The sequence below is a fragment of the Odontesthes bonariensis genome, chromosome 2 (genome assembly GCF_027942865.1).
Source record: "Odontesthes bonariensis isolate fOdoBon6 chromosome 2, fOdoBon6.hap1, whole genome shotgun sequence".
Lineage (NCBI taxonomy): Eukaryota > Metazoa > Chordata > Actinopteri > Atheriniformes > Atherinopsidae > Odontesthes > Odontesthes bonariensis.
The window spans coordinates 39660205-39675860 of NC_134507.1; the positions used below are offsets into that span (position 1 = coordinate 39660205).

Consider the following 15656-nt stretch of genomic DNA (forward strand, 5'->3'; position numbering starts at 1 on the left):
TTTATCTCAGAAGCTAAGCAGAGTCGGGCCTGGTTAGTACTTGGATGGGAGACCGCCTGCGAATACCAGGTGCTGTAAGCCTTTTGGCTTCTCCAGGCGCATGCAGTTTGACTGCGTCAAATGCAAAGGCAGTCCCTGTTTGACTTTTTGGAACTGCTCCTTTGTCAGGACAAAGTTAAATGTATGAGGATCAAAGGCAACCATGACCTGGGACATCTCAGCAGATCCAGGATCAGCAAGATGGATCACAGGGTGATCATCAGATGTTTCAACAAAAGACATGCAGAGAGAAAAATGCTTACAGCACCTGGTATTCCCAAGCGGTCTCCCATCCAAGTACTAACCAGGCCCGACCCTGCTTGGCTTCCGAGATTGGACGAGATCGGGCGTGTTCAGGGCGGTGTGGCCGTAAGCCACAGTCCCTGTGACAAATATGTGTTATATAGGTGCTGGAACCATACGTTTCCCCTATTTTACCAGAGAGTCGGCTTGAGAGGCTGATGTTGAGCCTGCACATCGACTTCCCTGATGTGATTGTTCTCTGCAGCTGAAAATGGGACTCTCAGATAACTTAGTGTGTGTCTGTCAAGCTCCTCTGTTCCCTGTGTGTTGTTTTGTGTTCATGGTCATACAGAGAAACCAGGGAAGCTCAATCCCACGACATGCTCATAAGCTGCGTCTTTTCTAAACATTATAGTTCTATGTTAGAAGTCAGAATACAACGGCTCCCTGAAACTACCACCCTGTACCGCTGGTTTTGTTATTTCACAAGAGTTGGGAAGAGTGCACCGTTCCCGGCGGCACTGCAGTACCGGGTCGATGCGTGGAGTGAACGGAGCAAGCCCCTTTTTCAACCCCTGTGCCTAAAAATCCATTTAATATGTAGTCCTCATATAGAGGACGTATCAGATATTAAACTGATAAGAACAGATACTACACTTGATCTTAGCCAAAAGGCCGAGAAGCGATAACCCTCCACTGTTTCACGTCCGAGGGCCCTTCCTGGCACAATGCGCACTTGTGGCGGTGCTCTTTTTTCGCCTACAAAGCGTCACTTTGCACCTCCGCCCACCCGCTGCAGTGAGCACTCTTCAGCCGTTTCAGATGGTACAACTTTGCACTCCCGCCCGCTCCACTGAGCACCATTCAAACAGCAATTTAGCGCTCCAGCTTTGAACATGGGCACGGACTCAACACATAAGGTGACTCTACTCCGAGAAGTCACTCGGCACAGCAAGAAGATTTCCTTTGCACAGACAGAATGGGCTTCACCCGCAAAGGTAAAGCCTTCCAAAAATAGAAACAACTCATTAATGTTGCTCTCCACGGAAGTCTTTAGTAAAAGGCGAAAGACTTGTACGTTATGAAGAGAAACCAGAGTACGAGTATTTGACACTGCGGGAGCAGTGCATCAGGCCAGTTGGCATAGCCACCTTCCCCATGGTGAGCTTTGCTTGGTTGAGACACTTGCTCCTCGGCCGACCAGGTAGGAACAATCGGGCCCTATTCAGTGGCTGCTTTGTCTTTTACTCTGTGCAAAAGACTAGGGGTCTTGAGGCTTTGTTCTGACCGCTCATTTGGTGTAGAGGTTTTTTTCAAGCAATTCTCCCAGTTGGCCCAATCCCAGAGCCATCTCAAAGTGGAGTTCACTTTCACTCTCTTTTCGCAGACTAAAAGCCAGAGTTTTATCTCAGAAGCTAAGCAGAGTCGGGCCTGGTTAGTACTTGGATGGGAGACCGCCTGCGAATACCAGGTGCTGTAAGCCTTTTGGCTTCTCCAGGCGCATGCAGTTTGACTGCGTCAAATGCAAAGGCAGTCCCTGTTTGACTTTTTGGAACTGCTCCTTTGTCAGGACAAAGTTAAATGTATGAGGATCAAAGGCAACCATGACCTGGGACATCTCAGCAGATCCAGGATCAGCAAGATGGATCACAGGGTGATCATCAGATGTTTCAACAAAAGACATGCAGAGAGAAAAATGCTTACAGCACCTGGTATTCCCAAGCGGTCTCCCATCCAAGTACTAACCAGGCCCGACCCTGCTTGGCTTCCGAGATCGGACGAGATCGGGCGTGTTCAGGCCGGTGTGGCCGTAAGCCACAGTCCCTGTGACAAATATGTGTTATATAGGTGCTGGAACCATACGTTTCCCCTATTTTACCAGAGAGTCGGCTTGAGAGGCTGATGTTGAGCCTGCACATCGACTTCCCTGATGTGATTGTTCTCTGCAGCTGAAAATGGGACTCTCAGATAACTCCAAAAAGTCAAACAGGGACTGCCTTTGCATTTGACGCAGTCAAACTGCATGCGCCTGGAGAAGCCAAAAGGCTTACAGCACCTGGTATTCGCAGGCGGTCTCCCATCCAAGTACTAACCAGGCCCGACTCTGCTTAGCTTCTGAGATAAAACTCTGGCTTTTAGTCTGCGAAAAGAGAGTGAAAGTGAACTCCACTTTGAGATGGCTCTGGGATTGGGCCAACTGGGAGAATTGCTTGAAAAAAACCTCTACACCAAATGAGCGGTCAGAACAAAGCCTCAAGACCCCTAGTCTTTTGCACAGAGTAAAAGACAAAGCAGCCATTGAATAGTGCCCGATTGTTCCTACCTGGTCGGCCGAGGAGCAAGTGTCTCAACCAAGCAAAGCTCACCATGGGGAAGGTGGCTATGCCAACTGGCCTGATGCACTGCTCCCGCAGTGTCAAATACTCGTACTCTGGTTTCTCTTCATAACGTACAAGTCTTTCGCCTTTTACTAAAGACTTCCGTGGAGAGCAACATTAATGAGTTGTTTCTATTTTTGGAAGGCTTTACCTTTGCGGGTGAAGCCCATTCTGTCTGTGCAAAGGAAATCTTCTTGCTGTGCCGAGTGACTTCTCGGAGTAGAGTCACCTTATGTGTTGAGTCCGTGCCCATGTTCAAAGCTGGAGCGCTAAATTGCTGTTTGAATGGTGCTCAGTGGATCGGGCGGGAGTGCAAAGTTGTACCATCTGAAACGGCTGAAGAGTGCTCACTGCAGCGGGTGGGCGGAGGTGCAAAGTGACGCTTTGTAGGCGAAAAAAGAGCACCGCCACAAGTGCGCATTGTGCCAGGAAGGGCCCTCGGACGTGAAACAGTGGAGGGTTATCGCTTCTCGGCCTTTTGGCTAAGATCAAGTGTAGTATCTGTTCTTATCAGTTTAATATCTGATACGTCCTCTATATGAGGACTACATATTAAATGGATTTTTAAGCACAGGGGTTGAAAAAGGGGCTTGCTCCGTTCACTCCACGCATCGACCCGGTACTGCAGTGCCGCCGGGAACGGTGCACTCTTCCCAACTCTTGTGAAATAACAAAACCAGCGGTACAGGGTGGTAGTTTCAGGGAGCCGTTGTATTCTGACTTCTAACATAGAACTATAATGTTTAGAAAAGACGCAGCTTATGAGCATGTCGTGGGATTGAGCTTCCCTGGTTTCTCTGTATGACCATGAACACAAAACAACACACAGGGAACAGAGGAGCTTGACAGACACACACTAAGGCCCAATCCCAATTCACCCCTTGGCCCTACCCCTTACCCCTTCCCCTCCGTTTTGCGCGTTCACGTGAAGAGGTAGTGTTGTCCCAATACTCTTCCAAAGCCCTTCCCCTTAGCCCTACCCCTCCGTTGTAGCCCTTCAAACGGAGGGGTTCGGCCAGGCAGACTCCGTCTGAAGGGGTATGATATATTTCCCAGAATATTTCCCAGCGGTGTGGCCGTAAGCCACAGTCCCTGTGACAAATATGTGTTATATAGGTGCTGGAACCATACGTTTCCCCTATTTTACCAGAGAGTCGGCTTGAGAGGCTGATGTTGAGCCTGCACATCGACTTCCCTGATGTGATTGTTCTCTGCAGCTGAAAATGGGACTCTCAGATAACTAAGGCCCAATCCCAATTCTATTTCCCTACCCCTTCGCCTACCCCTCACCCCTACCCCTCGCCCCTTCGAACGAAGGCGTAGGCGTAGGGGAATAAAACATACCCCTACGTATTGGGACACCCCTTCACACTCACGTACGTCATAAGTCCGCGCCGTCAGTTGTTACGTAACCCAAAGCGACAGCTTCAGCCAGACGAAAACAAACATGCCTGCTGTAGTGGTGTTCCCGCTGTCCTGGGCTATTCGGATATTTTTAGAAATATCTGCGTCGAATCGACGGAGTGCCATCAGGCGAAGGCGTCTTCGACATCTGGGAGCATTGCTGGATCTTGTTACGGTATGTAGAATGATACATTATGATACATTAATGCAAATAACGCGTGTGAGTGAGCAGCTGGTAGCTTCCAGATCCGGCGTGTGAATATGATAATGGGTGTGTGTATATGAAAGTGCTTCTAACTGTACATTTGTGATATCGTGTAATATAGAAACAATTTTCTTGTCTCGTTGGATTTGCTGATTTGCTGATTGGAGTAGTATTCTAACCTGGCTAACCTAGCTAATAGCATAAGCTAACGTTTAGCCTTTTGTTACTCGCCTCGTTCCGTTTGGGATAAACATGCAGCTCATGCGTTTTTGAAGCGGCTTTCTTTGTACCAGGTTCAGATTTGATGACATAAATAAATGCACTGCATTGTGTGTGCTATCAATGTGTTGGTTTGGGAGGATGAAAGCCTGATCTTTCCATGTTTTTCTTTCCAGCAGACGGGTCATCCCACAAATTATTGCAGATTGGACCAAAACATGCCTGTTCTAAGGTTGTGGTTCAATGTTGAGGCGGACTTAAAGCAGGACTTTCGCCTCAGCAGAAGAGCCGTACAAGCTGTCCAAAGGCTACCACAGAGAGAGCAGGACCATGGTTGGGGCGGGCAACTAGAGGTCCTGATCTATATATACTGGTTGGCACATGGACTCTCTTACATCGTGGTGGCTCGTGTGTTTAACGTTCCCAAATCCACGGTGCACCGCGTCGTCCACACAGTGGCTAATTACATATGCCAAAATCTACGACGTGCCATTGCATTCCCGCAGGCTGGAGAGCTGGATGCAGTTGGCCAAGGATTTGTTCAGCTATCTGGGAGCCCTGCATTCAGAAATGTTGTGGGTGCAATAGACGGTAGCCACATTAGAATAAAGCCACCAACACTGCACCGAATTGACTACCTTAACTACAAAGGCTTTTATTCGATCAACATGCAGGCAATTTGCGATTCCACTGGAAGATTCCTGGACATCTTTGTTGGTTACCCGGGTTCCGTTCATGACACGAGGGTCATGAAAAACAGCACCTGCTACAAGGCGAGGCGGTACCCTCCACCAGGCTACGTTCTCCTTGGGGATGGTGGCTACCCATGTTTAGACACACCCATCAGCCTCATGCCTCCGTACAAGGAACCAGTCAATGGACCAATACAGGGCCGCTACAACTACTACCATGCCAAGGGTCGTAGTATAATTGAGCGAGCCTTTGGGGTAATGAAGACCAGGTGGCGGTGTACCCTTTTCAAGGCACTGGAAGTGAGGCCAGTATTTGCTCCGCAGGTTATTGCATCCTGTGCATTTCTCCACAATGTGTGTCTGGACAATGGGGACCTGCTTGAGCCAGATGAGGATGTGGCAGAGGACAACATGGATCCCCAACCTCCCCGAGAGGCCTTAGCAGTTAATGAGGCGAGTGGAAATGCAATGCGGGACAGATTGGCTGCCCTGGTGTCACAGTATTGATCTGCAATGCATTTTATTTTTGGTGGCTTTTTTATTACTGCCTTTTTTTTTTTTTTTTATATATATATTTTTTATGCTGGGCCTGGAACACGGGACAGATTAGCAGCCCAGGTCTCACTGTAGAGCTGTGCGATGTATAATTTTTTTGTGACTTAAAGGCTGAACTGTCAAGAGGTTAATTTTTTGTTTGAGAATGTACCCAAATTATTTTTTTTATCCCTTTTGTAATAAATCTCTTCATACCAATATCCGTTTCAGTCGTTCATATGATGTTGATGTGATAATCATGCTCAAAAAACTTTTTGTCTTTAAATTATTTTATTAATTATAGTGCAAATAAAAGCTTAAAGTGGCTGTGCAAATATTGAATGAAAACAAGAATAAAATAAAAATATAAACGGGCAACAGTGCAAACATGGAAGATGGTGGGGAGAACGAAGCAGGAACGGAGAAGGTGCATGGGACATCGGAGGTGCTGCAAGGGCTCAGTGATGTTCTGGGGGGACAAGACACAACATGACATTATAGCATGCACTTTCATCCATTGTAAAAAAAGGTGTTTCAGAATGCGGTAGTAGTGGCTGTGTATACAATAGGTGCAGGGGACATCAACTCACCTTAAAGTTTATCAACCATGCGCTCAAACAGAGCTAAGAAGCGCTCGGTCTTCTGTTCCGTTTGGTCATGGCGCTGCTGCTCCTTAATACTCTCCTGAAGCAGGAAGTCCAGTACAGGATTTGACTTCCTGCTCCTTTTTGGGGATGGTGATGGTGATGGGGATGTTGGAGAACGACGGCACAATTGTGATGTGACCGCAGCAGGCATGGCTGAGGTGCTGGGCTCAGCATCGTTCTGGGTGAACAAGACACAACATGACATTATAGCAGACACTTTCATCCATTGACAAAAAAGGTGTTATAGAATTAGGTAGTGGTGGCTGTGTGTACAATACATGTATGTATTTTTAAAAAACATACCATGCACATTCATTATTAAAGACCAATAGATACATAAATAATACATGGTTGTATGTTTACCAAAGCATACAAACATACATCCTCCTCTGCACAGGCTTCCACCAATAGCGGAGGGTCCATTGCTGGTCTTGCTCCCAGCACCCCGTGCATAGCCTCATAATAGTGCCACGTCGTGGCGGTCTCCTGGCCATCATCAGTTCCACCCCCAGTGGAGGGAGTTCTCAGCTGCTGCAGGAAGCAAAACAATTCAATGGCAATTATAAATGCATTTCATTGCTCACTGACGACATTTCAACAAGAGCACACAGTATTCATCTACTTAAAGGACATTACTTCCTGTTTACCTTGTATTTTTTTTTCAGGTTCTCCCATTTTTTAGAGACCTGTTGGGAGGAGACCTTCCCCTGCAACCCCAGCTCCTTTATCAGCTTCCTGTGTTGTAAATACGAGGGAGAACGTAAGTTAATGCCTCAAATGCACTAAAACAAACCATTGTGAGCGACCTATGACTTAAAATAAATTACTCACTCCCACTGTTGTTTGGCCGACGCTTTCGACCTCAGAAATTGGCTTTCATTTTCGGCGCGAAAGTCAATGAGGGCCTTTGTTTCATCTTGAGTCCCTGTGAATCACAGTCACGTTGAATACTTGTGATAATAGGTAGCGAAATGACGCTCAAAATTAACTTCTATCTGGTTAACCAACTACATTGTTTGTACTCGAGTTACAATTTCAAAACGACAACTTTTTTACGACTGTTGCAGCACATGCATTGACCGATTACAAAATAGTAATATCGACTTTTCCCATGTGCGTTTATAACAGAAAATAACTACACATTACCACCATGTTAAACTCACACAACACACAAGTTATTACAACCTAAAACGGTTAAAACAGTTAAATTATGGCAAAAAAATAGAGGAGCTTACATTTGTGTGGTGCTCTTGTTGTTCCTTCCATTTTTAAAAGACTCGCGATCTCCCGGTAGTCGCGTTGTATTCTGGGAAATATATCATACCCCTTCAGACGGAGTCTGCCTGGCCGAACCCCTCCGTTTGAAGGGCTACAACGGAGGGGTAGGGCTAAGGGGAAGGGCTTTGGAAGAGTATTGGGACAACACTACCTCTTCACGTGAACGCGCAAAACGGAGGGGAAGGGGTAAGGGGTAGGGCCAAGGGGTGAATTGGGATTGGGCCTTAGTGTGTGTCTGTCAAGCTCCTCTGTTCCCTGTGTGTTGTTTTGTGTTCATGGTCATACAGAGAAACCAGGGAAGCTCAATCCCACGACATGCTCATAAGCTGCGTCTTTTCTAAACATTATAGTTCTATGTTAGAAGTCAGAATACAACGGCTCCCTGAAACTACCACCCTGTACCGCTGGTTTTGTTATTTCACAAGAGTTGGGAAGAGTGCACCGTTCCCGGCGGCACTGCAGTACCGGGTCGATGCGTGGAGTGAACGGAGCAAGCCCCTTTTTCAACCCCTGTGCCTAAAAATCCATTTAATATGTAGTCCTCATATAGAGGACGTATCAGATATTAAACTGATAAGAACAGATACTACACTTGATCTTAGCCAAAAGGCCGAGAAGCGATAACCCTCCACTGTTTCACGTCCGAGGGCCCTTCCTGGCACAATGCGCACTTGTGGCGGTGCTCTTTTTTCGCCTACAAAGCGTCACTTTGCACCTCCGCCCACCCGCTGCAGTGAGCACTCTTCAGCCGTTTCAGATGGTACAACTTTGCACTCCCGCCCGCTCCACTGAGCACCATTCAAACAGCAATTTAGCGCTCCAGCTTTGAACATGGGCACGGACTCAACACATAAGGTGACTCTACTCCGAGAAGTCACTCGGCACAGCAAGAAGATTTCCTTTGCACAGACAGAATGGGCTTCACCCGCAAAGGTAAAGCCTTCCAAAAATAGAAACAACTCATTAATGTTGCTCTCCACGGAAGTCTTTAGTAAAAGGCGAAAGACTTGTACGTTATGAAGAGAAACCAGAGTACGAGTATTTGACACTGCGGGAGCAGTGCATCAGGCCAGTTGGCATAGCCACCTTCCCCATGGTGAGCTTTGCTTGGTTGAGACACTTGCTCCTCGGCCGACCAGGTAGGAACAATCGGGCCCTATTCAGTGGCTGCTTTGTCTTTTACTCTGTGCAAAAGACTAGGGGTCTTGAGGCTTTGTTCTGACCGCTCATTTGGTGTAGAGGTTTTTTTCAAGCAATTCTCCCAGTTGGCCCAATCCCAGAGCCATCTCAAAGTGGAGTTCACTTTCACTCTCTTTTCGCAGACTAAAAGCCAGAGTTTTATCTCAGAAGCTAAGCAGAGTCGGGCCTGGTTAGTACTTGGATGGGAGACCGCCTGCGAATACCAGGTGCTGTAAGCCTTTTGGCTTCTCCAGGCGCATGCAGTTTGACTGCGTCAAATGCAAAGGCAGTCCCTGTTTGACTTTTTGGAACTGCTCCTTTGTCAGGACAAAGTTAAATGTATGAGGATCAAAGGCAACCATGACCTGGGACATCTCAGCAGATCCAGGATCAGCAAGATGGATCACAGGGTGATCATCAGATGTTTCAACAAAAGACATGCAGAGAGAAAAATGCTTACAGCACCTGGTATTCCCAAGCGGTCTCCCATCCAAGTACTAACCTGGCCCGACCCTGCTTGGCTTCCGAGATCGGACGAGATCGGGCGTGTTCAGGGCGGTGTGGCCGTAAGCCACAGTCCCTGTGACAAATATGTGTTATATAGGTGCTGGAACCATACGTTTCCCCTATTTTACCAGAGAGTCGGCTTGAGAGGCTGATGTTGAGCCTGCACATCGACTTCCCTGATGTGATTGTTCTCTGCAGCTGAAAATGGGACTCTCAGATAACTTAGTGTGTGTCTGTCAAGCTCCTCTGTTCCCTGTGTGTTGTTTTGTGTTCATGGTCATACAGAGAAACCAGGGAAGCTCAATCCCACGACATGCTCATAAGCTGCGTCTTTTCTAAACATTATAGTTCTATGTTAGAAGTCAGAATACAACGGCTCCCTGAAACTACCACCCTGTACCGCTGGTTTTGTTATTTCACAAGAGTTGGGAAGAGTGCACCGTTCCCGGCGACACTGCAGTACCGGGTCGATGCGTGGAGTGAACGGAGCAAGCCCCTTTTTCAACCCCTGTGCCTAAAAATCCATTTAATATGTAGTCCTCATATAGAGGACGTATCAGATATTAAACTGATAAGAACAGATTTTTTTTTTTTTTTCTTTTGAAAAAATTTATTGACACTAATACATCACATTTTCATAAAAACTTCATATTTAAGACATATGTTTTACCTATGAATAAAAAACATCAATAAATAAGTGTAATCTGTATAACCACATTTAAAACAAGAACATTAAAACAGGTTTTCCATGGGATATTACAGATAAGGTCAATGTTGTCTAATGTAAAAGTTACATGTGAAGTAGTTCTCATGCGAGTAGCAGTTTGTATTGAGTGTCTTTAAAAAGGAGTGCATTAGTTAAAATGCTCTCTTCCAAGTCCATTTTTTGTGCAGGAGCGCAGTGAGTCCCTACCCAGGGAAACTCATTTCGCTCCCCCAAACAGTAGGTCTCTCGGGATCCTGTCGTGGTGCTCAGAGGAGATCCCAACCCTGTTGCTCCTTCCCACCTGCCTCACCCGGAGAGCCAGGCCGTCGCTGCTTTGACCTTTTTGTGTGTAGCTCCGGCTCCTTCATCCGAATGGGCACAGAGGCGATTCTTCTTTGTGGATGTGTCCTAGGCCCGCCGCCTGCAGCTCCGGCCGCTTGAGCCGCCGCTGCGGCCATCCGGATCACAGCCACGGGGGGGATCTGCATGCGCTTCCTCACCAACAAGTTCCTGGAGGTCCACATGGCGTCTTTGATGGCGGCTAGGGTGAGCCACTGCTTGGCAAAGTCATTCTTTTTCATTTTTGTTTGGCTCACCCCATAGAGCACGAGTTGTGCTGTGAGGACCTCCCTTGCTGGCAAGTACGGGAATTGCAAGGAGCCGGCTGTTGCCCACTGGTCTGCAGCAGCGCTGCACTCCCAGAGCAGGTGCCTCACCGACTCGGGCGCGCCACAACCAGGTCGCGGGCAGGTTGAGATCGCTGACATGCCCCGGGAGTGCATAACGGACCTGACTGGGAGGATCTCATGAGCCACCATCCACGACAGGTCCCGGAGTCTGTTTGGGAGAGCGGAATGGTTGACGTTGCACCAAACTGTTGAGGGCTCGCCGAACGCGAGCCCACGCACTGGACTCACTGGTTCCCGCTCCTGCACAACAGAAATCAAAGAGCGGTGGTTTGTTAAAACATGCAACTCCTCTGCCTCCAAGTTAAAATGCTTTAAGAACGTCTGGATAAAAGCATAGGATGGTGGCAGGCTAAAAGACACAGGCCCTTTTAGGTCGGTGGGTAAAATCTTCAGTCTTCTGAGGTAAGAACCCATCCAGAATCGTGTCATTGCTTTAGTTTTGGGGTTTCCGGATGGGTCTGTGGCCTGTAGGATGTGCAGTGTAGTGTATCTGCTTCCTAAAAACAAATAAAAATCAGGCACTCCTTTTCCTCCTTTCTCTTTTTGTTTCTTCATTACATCTCTCCTCAGTCTTTCCCACTTGGAGCCCCACAAAAAATAAAAAATGGCTCGGTCCAGGTCTAAAAGCACTTTTCTAGGTGGGATAAAAACAGAACTGATTAGTAAAAGCAAAGGTAAAATCACAGCTTTGATGATTAAAACCTTTCCTTCAATGGTCAGTCCTCTAAGTCCCCAGTATCCTAGTCTTTGCTTTACTTTCCCTACCACGTCTGGCCAGTTTGATGTCCCTCCCCCTTCCTTGTCAAAATTAATCCCCAGTATTTTCTGTTTTGTCTGGGTTATAGTCACGGGGAGTCCTGCAGTCTCAGTCGCTGTCCATGGCCCGTAAAATTGGGCTTGGGTCTTGTTTCTGTTTAGTTTTGCCCCAGAGGCCCGTCCATACCAGTCAGTCAAGTCCAGAGTCCTATTGATGGATATTAGGTCTGTACATAAAATGTTTACGTCGTCCATATATAAAACACACTTTGTCGATAGTCCCCCGCTCCCCGGGACTCTCACCCCATTGATTCGGTGGTCCCTTCTCAAGCTCTGTGCCAGTGGTTCGACGCAGATGATGTAGAGGAGGGCAGATAACGGACAACCCTGACGGACACCGCAGTGGATGTTTACTGCTTTTGTCAGATGCCCGTTAACAAGGAATTTGCTGGTAATGCCCCGGTACAGCAGACCCACCCAAGCTATAAACCTTTCTGGGAACCCCATTTTTGGCAGTACCTGGAAAAGGTACAGGTGCGAGACCCGATCAAAGGCTTTCTCAAAGTCTAAATTTAGGACTGCTAGCCGAATGTTTCTGTCTCTCGCATAACAGATGGTGTCTCGGATCAGTACGAGGCTGTCGGTTATCTTCCTCCCCGGGATGGCACAGGCTTGATCCGGGTGAATCAGGTCTTCTAAAAACAAGGACATACGTGAGGCTAAAAGTTTACTAAAAAGTTTACAGTCAAAGTTTAAAAGTGTAATCGGTCTCCAATTCTTCAAGTCAGTCTTGTCTCTTTTTTTGTGAAGAAGAGTCACTATCCCTGCTCTAAAACTGTCAGGAAGTCGGTCAAGTTGCTCAAATTCCATAAAAACAGTAAACAAGTCAGGTGCTAAAATATCCCAAAAGGTCAAATAAAATTCTACGGGAAGTCCATCTTGTCCTGGGGACTTCCCTTTCTTAAAATTTGTAAAACATTTATTTAACTCTGAAATGGTAAAATCTTGGGTTAAAAGCACACTGTCTTTTACTGTTTTTTCTATGAAATTTAAAACTTCTGTCATGGTGTCCATTTCAACAGGTTTTTGTTCGTACAGTTCACGATAAAATTGTTCAACAGCTTGTTTAATTTCTTCCATTGAATCAACTGTGCACCCGTTCTCTTTTGTTAGCTTTAAAATGGCCCCCCCTTTATTCACAATTTTCTTAAAAAAATACCTTGTGCACTTCTCTCCTTCCTCTATTTCTCGTTCCCTGCTTCTTAAAATGACACCCTTACTTTTAATATCTGCTAAAATCAACATCTCTGTTTTCACTTGTTTAATTTCATCATTAAAATCCATCCCTTGTTGGTTTAATTTAAAATAGCGCTGTAGTCGCTTCTGCAGTCCCATCATGCATCTGTTTTCCCTATTCTTTTTTCTCCTACCTGCCTGTCTAAAGAAAGTCTGGGTCTTTTCCTTCACCATTTCCCACCAGTGTGCACGTGTATCGTAAAAGTCTTGAAGGGTCTGCCACTCGTGGTACTGCTCCCGGTACTGACTAACTAATTCATCTTCTTTTAAAAGGGAGCAGTTTAGTTTCCACAGACCACTTCCGGAAGTCACACCCGAAGAGAGTGATAGGGTGCAGGAAAGCATCAGGTGATCGGAAAAGAAAACGGGGGTCAATCTAGCATCGGTTGGTGGGCAGTCCCGTGTAAAAAGGTAGTCTATACGAGAGGCTCTGGTGCCATCACCACTGAACCAGGTGAAGCCCTCCTCTCTGGGATGCATGGTTTTAAAACAGTCCTGAAGTTTAAAATCCTTGCATATGCCCTGTAATAAAACCGATGTTTTGTCAACTTTAAAAAATTCCCCAGCTCTTTTTCTGTCACTCCTGCTTAAAATACAGTTAAAATCACCCCCTAAAACTAGTGGTGCCCTACCTAGCATGTGGGACTGCAGGTCTTCTAAAAGGTCATACCGGTCATTTTTTTCGTTAAAGCCATAAATATTTAAGAGGTTAAAATCTTGTCCCATAAAAGTCAAATGTGCTAAAAGTGCCCGTCCGTCTCTCACCACAGTGCTGCCCTTTACCAGAACCTGAGGGTTTTTGATTAAAATGGCCACTCCATCATTTTTGTTTTGGTTGGATCCACTCCACAATGATATCTGTGGCCACATCTCCTCCCACTGTCTGTAGTGCTTTAAAAACGGTAGGCCGCATTCCTGTATTAAAAGAACATCTGACTTAAAAGAACTAAGAAAGGATAAAACACTCTGGGCTCTAACTTTCGACTTTACACTTCTCACATTAATAGTTGAGAGAGTGAGTGTCATGAGTATGGTTAAAAACAACAGGTATGACATCTTAAAAGACTAAATGAGGGTTAAAACATTTAAAATATCTTAAAAGCAGTTATGTAATTTCTTGTGAACGGAGCTCTTCCTTCACTTCTACAGGTGAGAGGCGAGGGTGTTGAGCTCTATTCCCCGGTCGGACTCTGGGGGTCGGCCTCTGTTGCAAGGTTTTGTTAAACTTTGAGTCTCTAGGGGTTGATTGCAGAACTACATTTAAAAAAGAGACCTCATTTGGGGAATTGGAGGGGAAGACTCTGGGCTCCTCCACAGATGAACTGTCTGAGGTAGTCCCAGCTCTTCCCCTCTTCTCTGAGACTATAGGAGAATCAGAGGACAATTCTGATGCAAGCCTCTTTGTTTGCTGGGCATCTGGGAGGGAGGCATCCTCGCTATCATCGTGTGATTGGACTTCTTCACATTCTGAACTAGCTCCGCCTTCTGCCTGCACCACCACCTCCTCTCCAGAACTCTCCATTGGTGGGGGTGTAGCAGGCCCCTCCCCCTCCTCTGCCTCACCTGACTGCTGTCCACCATTCAGGGGTTTTGGCAGGAAGTTTGAATTTTCCAGCCCAGCTGTTTCAAGTAGCTCGTTAACTGCCTCTGTCTGCCCTCCATTTCCTTCCCGCGTTTTTTTGGATTTCAATTTGTTGGCAAAGGATTTTGGGCAATCTCTGAAGAGGTGGTTTGATTCTCCACAGAGATTGCACTTTCTGCCATTCGTACACTCTTCGAAGGTGTGACCGATTCCTCTACATTTGCCACAAAACACCTTTGTGCAGGCCTCCACCAGGTGCCCGTGCTCCCCACACTTGCGGCAGAGTTTGGGCTGTCCCTGGTAGTGGATGTAGCCTCTGTTTTCTCCCAAGACAATCATTGATGGGAGATGTTTCAGGCCCTGGAAGCCCTGGGGGTCTTGCCATTGTTGGATGGGGACCCTCCAGGCGCAGTTCCAGATGCCATCGACATCCCTCACCTTCATTGCCTGGCCTTTAACAGTGCAGAATCTACCCAACCATATACAGATATCTTCTGCGTTCACCATTTCATTGAACATTCTGACAATTACTGTCTTCAGAGTATTGTCAGTAAGTTTCTCAACAGTAAACGCAGAAAACTGGGCTTGCACATTTTCAAATCTCATCCAAAACTCTTGCAGCAAAGCTGCAGTGCGAAAACTTACATCGAAACCTTTGTTAAAAGGCAATGACAGGATGCAATTCAAATCGTCTGGCTTGAAGTTCAATATATTTTGAATTAGCTTCCGAGAGAAGTCCAATCTGGACATCTCTATGAGCTTTCCTTCTTTTTCTTTAAATAAAAATCTAGCGCTGTGGTGCCTCCTCATGCCAGCATAGTTAGCCGACATGATGGAGGCACCACAAACAGTTTTTAAATAAAATGCTTAAAAGAACAATAATAAATATCACACTAAAAACCCAATAAAAGAGTAAAAAGTGGATAAAAAGGTACTAAAAAGGGATACTTACCTTCCTCCAAAAAAAAAACCCGGAACACCGACACCGACCCTGTTTCAGCTGAAACTCGTTCAAGAAGCAGAAACCTGAAAAAAGGGGGTAATAAAGGAAAATTTTGACAAAGAACTGCAACTACAAAAGAGTTGGAATACTTTGACCACGCACAAAAAAGAACCTCCAAAGCGTGAGAATTTAATGCCGAAAAGGCATAAAATAGTCCACCCAAAGGAGGCGATCGCAGTCTTAGCCAAAAGGCCGAGAAGCGATAACCCTCCACTGTTTCACGTCCGAGGGCCCTTCCTGGCACAATGCGCACTTGTGGCGGTGCTCTTTTTTCGCCTACAAAGCGTCACTTTGCACCT

General features: G+C 46.4%; 10 non-coding genes across 10 annotated transcripts; 2 read left to right on the forward strand and 8 right to left on the reverse strand.

Annotated features, from left to right (window-relative positions):
• Positions 1-295: 295 nt before the first annotated feature.
• LOC142401012 (5S ribosomal RNA) lies at positions 296-414 on the reverse strand. The gene has a single exon (XR_012773037.1). It is a non-coding gene; the product is annotated as a 5S ribosomal RNA (ribosomal RNA).
• Positions 415-778: 364 nt separating this feature from the next.
• On the reverse strand, positions 779-969 carry LOC142368304 (U2 spliceosomal RNA). Its single transcript, XR_012767308.1, has one exon. It is a non-coding gene; the product is annotated as a U2 spliceosomal RNA (small nuclear RNA).
• Positions 970-1270: 301 nt separating this feature from the next.
• LOC142371714 (U5 spliceosomal RNA) lies at positions 1271-1383 on the reverse strand. The gene has a single exon (XR_012768099.1). It is a non-coding gene; the product is annotated as a U5 spliceosomal RNA (small nuclear RNA).
• Positions 1384-1979: 596 nt separating this feature from the next.
• On the reverse strand, positions 1980-2098 carry LOC142400990 (5S ribosomal RNA). The gene has a single exon (XR_012773028.1). It is a non-coding gene; the product is annotated as a 5S ribosomal RNA (ribosomal RNA).
• A 610-nt stretch (positions 2099-2708) lies between these two features.
• Positions 2709-2821, forward strand: LOC142371721 (U5 spliceosomal RNA). Its single transcript, XR_012768100.1, has one exon. It is a non-coding gene; the product is annotated as a U5 spliceosomal RNA (small nuclear RNA).
• A 301-nt stretch (positions 2822-3122) lies between these two features.
• Positions 3123-3313, forward strand: LOC142368410 (U2 spliceosomal RNA). Its single transcript, XR_012767343.1, has one exon. It is a non-coding gene; the product is annotated as a U2 spliceosomal RNA (small nuclear RNA).
• A 4757-nt stretch (positions 3314-8070) lies between these two features.
• On the reverse strand, positions 8071-8261 carry LOC142368308 (U2 spliceosomal RNA). The gene has a single exon (XR_012767309.1). It is a non-coding gene; the product is annotated as a U2 spliceosomal RNA (small nuclear RNA).
• A 301-nt stretch (positions 8262-8562) lies between these two features.
• Positions 8563-8675, reverse strand: LOC142371729 (U5 spliceosomal RNA). Its single transcript, XR_012768101.1, has one exon. It is a non-coding gene; the product is annotated as a U5 spliceosomal RNA (small nuclear RNA).
• A 596-nt stretch (positions 8676-9271) lies between these two features.
• On the reverse strand, positions 9272-9390 carry LOC142374594 (5S ribosomal RNA). Its single transcript, XR_012768752.1, has one exon. It is a non-coding gene; the product is annotated as a 5S ribosomal RNA (ribosomal RNA).
• Positions 9391-9754: 364 nt separating this feature from the next.
• Positions 9755-9939, reverse strand: LOC142370413 (U2 spliceosomal RNA). The gene has a single exon (XR_012767855.1). It is a non-coding gene; the product is annotated as a U2 spliceosomal RNA (small nuclear RNA).
• Between the last annotated feature and the right edge of the window lie 5717 nt (positions 9940-15656).